This window comes from Alosa sapidissima, chromosome 14 (genome assembly GCF_018492685.1).
Source record: "Alosa sapidissima isolate fAloSap1 chromosome 14, fAloSap1.pri, whole genome shotgun sequence".
Lineage (NCBI taxonomy): Eukaryota > Metazoa > Chordata > Actinopteri > Clupeiformes > Clupeidae > Alosa > Alosa sapidissima.
This window is the reverse complement of record NC_055970.1, coordinates 19323033-19333250: the sequence shown is the minus strand read 5'-3', so window position 1 is coordinate 19333250 and position 10218 is coordinate 19323033.

Below are 10218 nucleotides of genomic sequence, written 5' to 3'. Positions count from 1 at the left end.
ACACTTTCCTGTGAGGATCAATATACATTCCTGGCGAGAGTCAGCCAAGGGACCTGGAGAGAATGAAGCAGCGATACAGAGTGTGGGTAAACACACAAAGAAAGTGAGCAGGTGTGTGTGTGTGTGTGTGTGTGTGTTCTTTTTTGAGAGACAGTCTGAGGCCCTCATTAGAACCCTTCTCTATCACCTCTCAACACACACACACACAGGAGTTTTAATTGAAAGTGTGCCGTTTTATGTGTTTTTGAGTGTGTTTGTGTATGTGTGTGTGTGTGTGTGTGTGTGTGTGTGTGTGGGTGTGTGGTAATTTTCCTCATAGACTCTGCATAGATGGGTTGGTAGGCCGCGTACTCTGGGATCGGGCTGTTTGGACAGTTGCGTCGGCGGAATTCAAAACAAGAGCAGTGTGCTCCTCTGTCCTCATGATCCCTGCTGCCACACACACACACCATTTCCTTACGCACACACACCACACACAATATGAAACAGCACCAAAACAATCCAATAGACACATGGTGACGTCTGTGACACACCCACACCCCTACCCACACACATGTGTGCACACACACACACACACACACAGACACACGCACACACACACACACACAAGGGATGTTTCCATAACTGTGTGCAAAGGTTAAGTTGGACTTGTCTGTTTAGCGTACAACATGAAGATGATATGAAGAAAAACAAAACCTTTTAGCATCCCCACCACTTTGCCTCGGTCTGACTTTTCCCTCTCTCTCTCCCTCCATCTCTCTCTCCCTCCATCTCTGTATATCTCACATCTCTCTCTCCCTCCATCTCTCTCTCCCTCCATCTCTGTATATCTCACATCTCTCTCTCTCTCCCTCTCTCTCTCCCTCCATCTCTGTATATCTCACATCTCTCTCTCTCTCCCTCTCTCTCTCCCTCCATCTCTGTATATCTCACATCTCTCTCTCTCTCCCTCTCTCTCTCCCTCCATCTCTGTATATCTCACATCTCTCTCTCTCTCCCTCTCTCTCTCTATCTCTGTGTTGTACTCTTTCTTCCTGTCACTGATGTCTTTAGTGGAGGCCACACCTAAATGTGTGTTTGCATGTTTGGTTTTATATTTATGTTTATGTCTGTATATGTGTATGTTTATATTGCATTCATGTGAAGTCAGCAAGAATTGGACACTGTGTTTTTACACAGTGTGTGTGTGTGTGTGCATTGCAAAAATGTTTGTACCGTGCACACAATTACATTTATTTACTAAGCACACACTGCCATTGCCATGTACAGTTACAGGGCTCCCCCCAACCACACACACACACACACACACACACACACAACCCTCCCTGACACACACACACACATACACACTCCACACCTTAACCTGGAAAACCTGGAATATTGACCTTGCCTTTGTTCGTACCCTGTTCTACCAGCCACCATATGCCATTTACTCTATCAGTTGACACACATCAGACATCACACACACACACACACACACACACACACACACACACACACACAGTCACACAGTCTAATCAGCATGACACACTTAACATTGGACATGGATTAGATATGTCTGCCTAGGTAAACAAAACAGCACATACAAACAAGATTGGAAATGAAATGTCATATAAAACTAGATGTACCGCAGAGCGGTACAAAATATGACCGCCGCCCAGTCCAGCACATTTTTTCCACAAAAATAAATCACGCTGAAAGGCCTATATGATTCTAACTGTCTCACTAAATTGCATTATCCACACTCAATTCTCACTGGTATCTGCTAGACAACAAGTACCAAAACATGATTAGTTCATAGATTTCACATGTAAAATTCATTTTATACAACCCCACCCCCATCTTGCCTGTTCATAATTCTGAGAAATTCTTGAATTGTGTGCATGTGTGCGTGTACATGTTTATGTTTATGTGTGTGTGTGTGTGTGCGTGCTTGTGTGTTTGCCTGCGTATGTGTGTTTGTGCATGTGCATGCGTGCGTACATATGTCTACTGTGTGAGTATGTGTCATACGTATGATTACTGTGAATGTATGTGTGTGCGTGTGTATCTGTTTATGCACATGTGTGCACATGGAATGGGTTAACATGACCCCTGGAGGCAAAAATTGGTCATCCTAGGCCCTACGGTTCTCAAGATATTCACAGAAAACTGTGTCTGCCCTACCCTCCTTTCGGGGGGTCCAGTACAGCGGGGGGGCTACAGATCAAAACGAAAAACGATGGTTCCATGCTATCCATGTGGGGTTACATGCCCACCAAGTTTCGTGTACCCCGGTCTTTCAGTGTCCCGGGAATCCTTGTTGGTGTACGGTCACTAAATGTACACATAAATTATTTTATTGTAAGGCCCCCCATGAACGAAAGTTCACAAAACTTGGCATGCATTCGAAGGGTGTCATAATGATCCTACACTTTCAATTTCGTGCAGTTTTGACCATGTCAGCCAGAGATATTGTGATAAAAACACCTAATTTTTTGCTTTTTAATTTTTAACTAGGTGGCGCTATACAGGAAATAATTGGTAATGGGATGGGCTGACATGCCCCCTTAAGACCAACATACAAAAAAAAGGTGGACCTCCTAGGCCCTACGGTTCTCGAGATAGTCACAGAAAACTGTCTCCGGCCACCTACAGGCCAGTTGGTGTATAGTAACATTAATTAATTTATTTTGTGTGGCCCCCCATGAACGGAATTCCACGAAACTTGGCGTGCATTCAGAGGGTGTCATAATGATCCTACACTTCCAATTTCGTGTAGTTTTGACTATGTTAGGTCACAGATACCTGCAATTACAACACCTCATTTTTACTTTTTTGTGTTTAACTAGGTGGCGCTATACATGAAATAAGTGGTTATGGAATGGGTTGACATGGCCCCTTGAGATCAACATACAAAAAAAAAATGGTCCTTAACCAACATGCCCACCAAGTTTCGTCTACCCCGGTCTTTCAGTGTCCCGGGAATCCTTGACGGAAATTTGGACATGCGATAAAGAAAAAAAAAGAAAAAAATCTGACTAAAGCTTCGCTGCGCGGCGGTCATAATAATAGTGATGACCATGTATAAAGTTACAGATTTCATGATTAGGCGCTGTGAGATGTGACTCACTTTCTGTCAGTTTGTGGCCTGAGGCATTGCACTTCCAACATCTCATTTTCTCTCTGAAAGGACATGGGAGCATGTTTAGCACAATTGAAATAAAGATGTCCTCTCACTCACTCTCTCAGTGTCTGTCTCCACCCACACCACCATGACTAAATTAGACAATGCTTTAATACAGGACTCTCGCTGTCTCTCTCCCACGCTGTCTCTCTCTTTCTCTCACCTTTCCTCCCTCTCACTCCCTCAATGCTTTAATACAGGACTCTCTCGCTGTCTCTCTCCCTCCCTCTCTCTTTCTCTCTATCTCTGTCTCACCCTCCCTCCCTCTCACTCCCTCAATGCTTGAATACAGGAGTCTCTTATTCTCTCTCGTTATCTCTCACTCCCTGTCTTTCTCTCTCCCTCTCTACCACCTCTCTCTCTCTCCCCCTCCATTTACCTCTCTCTCTATTCCCCCTCTCTCTCTCACTCTCTCTCCTTCTCTCTGTCTCTTTCTCTGAAGAGGACACGCAGCAGGTGTCTCTAGCAGATGCTCTCCCAGTGGGCTCTCTTAGGCATACAGCAGGCTTCTGGCTCCCAGGTGACGTGATACAGGGAACACACAAACACACGCACACACTCACACTCACACACGCACACTCACACACGTGCACACACAAACAAACATATGCAGGCATGCACATTTAACACATACATACATGCAGACACACACACACACACACACATAAATGCACACTTCTGTCACTGCCGGTCGTCCGGCGGTGGAAAGCCTTTGTGGAGATTCATGCATGTTTGACCTCCAACAGGAGCCTGTGTGTCCATGGAATGTGCCTGTCGTGCTCACTACACGCTAACGCAAGCTGTTTAAACTTTAAACACATGAGAGAGTGCATTAAATGCCTGCCCCCACTTCCCTTCTCAATTCAGAAGGCTGAGGGTGTGTGTCTGTGTTTGTATACTTAAAATTGTGAGTATGTGGGTACGTGCCTGTATTTGTGTGTGTGCGCGTGTGTGCTGGGTATTGGATAACATAGGTGTGCAGGGGGCACACTGAGAACAGGGAGGTTATAGGACTCTTCCTGCCCATTGTCGTCATGTGAGCTGGGCTTGAAATAGCCACATGCCAGTGTCGAGGGGAAGTGTGTGTGTGTGTGTGTTCTTGTCTGTGTGTGTGTGTGTGTGTGTGCTTGTCTGTGTGTGTGTGTGTGCTTGTCTGTGTCTCTCTCTCTCTTTCTCTGTGTGTGTGTTCTTGTCTGTGTGTCTGTTTGTGTGCTTGTCTGTGTCTCTCTGTGTGTGTGTGTGTGCACGCGCGCTATCAGGGGGGACCTCTCTGCGGTTGGTTGGAAATACAACTCTTAGAGGTGAACCTCCAACCTGTTTGATTTACATCACTCTACCTCTAAATATACCTGCAAGACAGCGGGATAGAGACAGAGAGAGAACAAGGATAGAGAGATAAATAAAGTGGAAAAGTTTGTGTTAAGGTTTAGTGGCTAGTACAAGGTTGGGTCCAGGAATAGACCTGGACCTTGAATGATTTATTAGCTGGTGCTGCCCTACCCAGAGTGTCTTTTGCTCATTCTCTCTGTCCATGTAGGCATATGTTTGTGTGTGTGTGTGTGTGTGTGTGTGTGTGTGTGTATGTTTGTGTGTGTGTGTGTGTGTTTTGTTGCCAAATTGTCCCCAGCACAGGCACAGCAAACTGGTGGAGAGGACACACACACACACACACACACACACACACACACACTCACACACACACACACACACACATTGCTTGTGTGGGATTATAAAGTACCTGTGTTGTAAGTGGTGTGTGGTAGAATGTCCTGTCCCCTTCTCTGCTCCGTGACTCTGAGCGTAGCGTACATCACCCGGCTGCCCTCTCCGGTTCCCTGGCAACCAAGACCCCTTCATGCCCCTGGCTCCTCGAGAGCGTGGCGTCTGCAACTGTCACTCATGTTTCAGACACACACATACACACACACACTTAGAGAGAGAGAGAGAGAAACACACACTTACACCGTTGAACACATAGGTCATGGAGTCTAAAGGGCAGCAGCTATCTGTAGAGTTGTGGAGAGCCTCACACCGTTCTGAAATGGACACACAGATACCGGTTTCAGACACACACACACCAATACCTCTATGGCCACGTGTGGCTGCATGTCCTGCTGTTTCTAATGCCGACAGGCTGACTGACTGACACATGGCCCTGACTGTAAATGCTATAGTATAGTATATATACTCTTTTGATCCCGTGAGGGAAATTTGGTCTCTGCATTTATCCCAATCCGTGAATTAGTGAAACACACTCAGCACACAGTGAACACACAGTGAGGTGAAGCGGTGAAGCACACACTAATCCCGGCGCAATGAGCTGCCTGCAACAACAGCGGCGCTCGGCGAGCAGTGAGGGGTTAGGTGCCTTGCTCAAGGGCACTTCAGCCGTGCCTACTGGTCGGGGTTCGAACCGGCAACCCTCCGGTTACAAGTCCGAAGCGCTAACCAGTAGGCCTAATGGTTCTTAGACAGTGTACCCACACACACACACACACACACACACACACACACACACACACACACACACACACACACACACACACACACACACACACACACACACACACACACACACACACACACACACACTGTACATGACCGGAAAAAGAGCATGTGTCCATGCGTTGCAGCTGGATTAAGTTGGGTTTGTTAATATCTCAGACATGATAGACATCTGAAGCATGTCTGGTGGTTTTGGTTGTGATTCATAGCGCCGCCTCCCCTCTTCCACCACTTCTCTCTTCCCTTCTTCCACTCCTCCAGAGAACAATTCCACTTTTCGACTCTCCCCCTGTCTGCTGTCAATCTCCCTCCCTTTATCTGTCCCTCTCCTACTATTCTCTTGCTCTGTTACTCTCTCTCTCCTCACCCCTCATCCCCCCCTCTCTCCTCACCTCCCCTCTCTCTCTTTCTCTTCATCTCTCTCATTTGCTGCTGCTTTCTCTCTCTCTTTCTCCCTTTTTTTCATTCTGTCTCTTTCTCTTCTTGTCTTTCTCTCCCTCCCTCGTTCCCATACCCCCCCCCCCCCCTCTGCCCCTCTGTGCTGTAGTGCATTGTGAGTAGGAGGCAGTGGTGTGACTCAGAGGCCTAAAACAGCCCTGCTCAGGGCTAAGTGCTGATGACTAATACACACATGGAGGGGCTCCCGGCTTCTCGTCAAACAGGAAAAGATACTGTTGAAAATGCACTCCAGTGTATGTGTGTGTGTGTGTGTGTGTGTGTGTGTGTGACACAGAGAGAGAGAATGTGGATGAGGATGTCACGGTGTAGGTATGACTTCGGTATGTGTGTGTGTATGTGCTTGGTGTGTGTGTGTGTGTGTGTGAGAGAGAGAGAGAGAGAGAGAACTAGCTGCTTCTCTCCCTGTTCATAAGGCTGGATGTATTATTGAACAGCGCTGCATTGGGACGCATCATGAGGGGTTGCCATGCATGCAGCACTGGCACAAATAGCCTCTGGCCAAAGAGCAAAGACATACACACACACACACACACACACACACACTCTTATATGTCTCTGATACACCACTTCTCATGCCCATAGTCTTTCCAGGCAAACATAGCTCTGTAAATAGCCAGAGCACACATGTGCTCCAGTCATGGCAGTGTGTGTGACTCTATCTACTGAATGTTAAGGTGCTAATCTCCCTCACCCCTTTATGTTTATTTGCGTAAGCATGTGTGCATGCTGTCATCTGTCTGCCTTTCCATCTCTCCCAGCAGGTCCTTACCAGTCCTTTACAGTTACATTTACATTTAGTCCTTTAGCACATTGGTTCCCAAAGACTGGGTCGCGACCGCAGGAGATTTTATTTGGGTCGCCAGCATAGTCACAATTTATGTTGTGTAATAGCTTATAGCCTACCATTCAGCCAGGGAAGCTAGCACCTTTCTTTTAGAATCTAGTTTGTTTACTACCACAGTCTAGTGGTGTGCATAATCTGTACATTTTTGCATGTATAGTTGCACAAACAATACCAGATACCAGCTCTTCAGCTTGGCCGATTAAAAACTAAAATGTGTCATTGGAAATCTCAAAGACCGCACTGTCAACAACGAAGCAAACATATGCTATTGATAGTTTCGATTGTAGATGCACTCTTTACAGTTAATAGCAGCCTCTTCACATTCCTCCTTAGTTCTGATTTAAAATGCACAACAGTGCATTAGATTAGGGTACCTTTTAAATGGACATTTTAAACGCTGTTTTCCTGACGTTTTCCGTCTCACGAACTCCACTACAGTAGCCTAAAGGCGCATTATCGTTCATCTTTCTGTATTCGTCACCTATTGCGCAAAAGCCTCTTGTTCTGATATTTATTTATTTCACAGTCTTACAACATAGCATATCACAACACTAATACAGCCTTAGCAAAAACAATCACAATTTAAAAAATGCGGATTTAAATTCCAAAAAATAAAGAAACCTCCACAATTAGGCTACAATATAACGACTTGAGTCATTTGCATATAGGCTATGTTTACATCGGAATCGACATCCACGGTGTTATGGATCCAAATGTCTGCAACGCAACGTAGACTAACATCTCTCTTTAGAAATTCAGGAGCAGCTTATGCTGAGAGTGACTCGTAGCATGCACGAATATCCCCAAACTCTCGGATGCACATTAAAACTGATCTTTTCTGATCTTTACTGATCCATTGTAGAATGGTTTGAAGGGGCACAACATAGAAAAGTTTGAGCAGCCATGGCCTAAAACATCAACAATTTGGGCAGTATTTGGTTCTTGCATGTTAGAAGTGAATTGGGTCGCCTTGGTCTGCCATTTTTAAAAAGTGGGAAACACTGCTTTAGCACGTATAGCACTTATAGAACATTTAGTCCTTTAGCACTTATAGCACATTTAGTCCTTTAGCACTTATAGAACATTTAGTCCTTTAGCTCTTATAGCACATTTAGTCCTTTAGCACGTATAGCACTTATAGCACATGGCTGGTCCGCAGATAATTTGCAGCACAATCAAATGGTGTCATTGAACCGCAGACTGAAAGAAAAAGAAACTAAACATTTTCCAGAATAGGAAATATTTCTTAATCTAGTGTTATCAAATAAAGAGGCATAGCATTAGGGGGTAGTGGTGTGAGCACTCATTGTGTGTGTGCATCTGCGCAAGTGAAACTGAACCACTGGAGATAACGTGGGTAGCAGCAACAAACAACATAGCCCATTTAAAACAATGAACGAAGCGGATTCTTGCTGACCATGGAAACACCATACTGTAGATACTGGCTAGATCTTGTTAAGCATGTTTAAGTTAGGCTAATGAACATGTTGCACTCTATATGGCAGTGGTCCCCAAACTTTTTCTTTCGAGGGCCAGCTCACTATGTCTGGCTCTAAGAGAGGGCCAGAGACTCAGAGTATATCAGTAATAGGGGTGTCACGATTCTCCAAATCCTCGATTCGATGCAATTTTCTATTTTAAAGTCACGATTCGATTCGATTTTCGATCTTTTTATCAACATTACTATTTATGCATTCCTTATATGTTATTTACTTTTTTTTGGCTTTTATTTTGAAACCATTCCAACCGCGAGGTTGTAATGTAAACAGAACCAACATTAGGCTAAAACAGAGATGTGAACATAGTGAAATGAAACAACACAGAATTATAATTTGATCGTTTCAGCACACTTCGAAGAGACCAAAGGTTAGTGTTCATGGATACTTATCAATGTGCATTTTAAGCCTTAAAGTAACTTTGGACTGTAACTAGATCATCTTTTCACTTGCTAAGTTGAGTAGGGTAAGTTAGTTTTAATTGACGTGAATGAACGAGTACTTCCACACCGGTGATTTCAAAGTAGCAAGAGGGGCTTTGATTTCGGTAGGTTGATGTGTATGTTTTAACTGGCTGCAGCCTAAAAGTAGTGTTGACTCTGCACGTGCGTTTGTGCGTCTTGGCCTACATGCTGGATGTGACATTGGGGGTGTGGCTGCATCGTTCAATTCTACTTTTAAATTCGAAGTTCGAGATTGAGATGTAATTTCGAACGATTTCGATATAAAATAGAAATCGTGACACCCTTAATCAGTAACAATAAATAGCTTAGCACTGTGAATAACAGCAGTCTACCTTAGTTGAATATTCCATTACATTTAATCATAGGCTATTGCAATTTAATACAATTGTTAGCTGTGTTTACATTGCTTAAATAATACTGATAAAAAGACTTTAGCATTCCAAAAAGTATTAGCAGGGAGTCCCAAAAGTCTTTGCATACACAGCTCAAGTTGTGAATATCCTACAAATAATTTAAAGTTCTCAAAGTGCTGAAGTGGTCTGAAAAAAACACCATTCTAACTTTCACTCACCTTATGAGAACTTTGCTCTTTGTATGAACATTTGAACGTTTTCGATGGCAAACGTGAAACAGCGCCAAAACAACCACCAGTGGACAAAAAGAGTATTACATGTGTACTGTTAAGACTCGCCATAGAGAATGAATGGGGGAAATTGCGGAGGTTATAGTTTGACGATGTCGTACTCCCGTGCGGCCCGGATGCTATACCACGGACATGTTTTGGGGGGCCACCCAAAATGATGTTGAGGGCCGTAGTTTGGGGACCACTGCTATATGGCATGATTCAAGGGCGTAGGTTTGGTCTCAGCTTTGGTGGGGACACATCCCCAACTCCTGTTGTCACAATACCAACATTAGTGTTTCAATACCAATACTAAGTGAAGAATCTCAATTTCGATACTTATGCGATTTTTTTAAAACTTGATTTGGTTTGTGTGATTTGTGAGATCATTCACATCAGTGGCAATCAGAATTTGATTGACCCTCCACACACACACACACACAAACACACACACACAAACACAGACATACATAGAAAGTGATAGTTGTCATCAGTGTTGGGCAAGTTACTTCAAAATCGTATTATGTATTACTCATTACTATCATTTCAAAATAATTTGTTACATTATAATATGTATCTGAATTGTAAGGCATTACACTACTATTGTATTACTTTTTAGTTACTTTCACCAAAATATCTAGAAATATGAATTTGGAATTCTA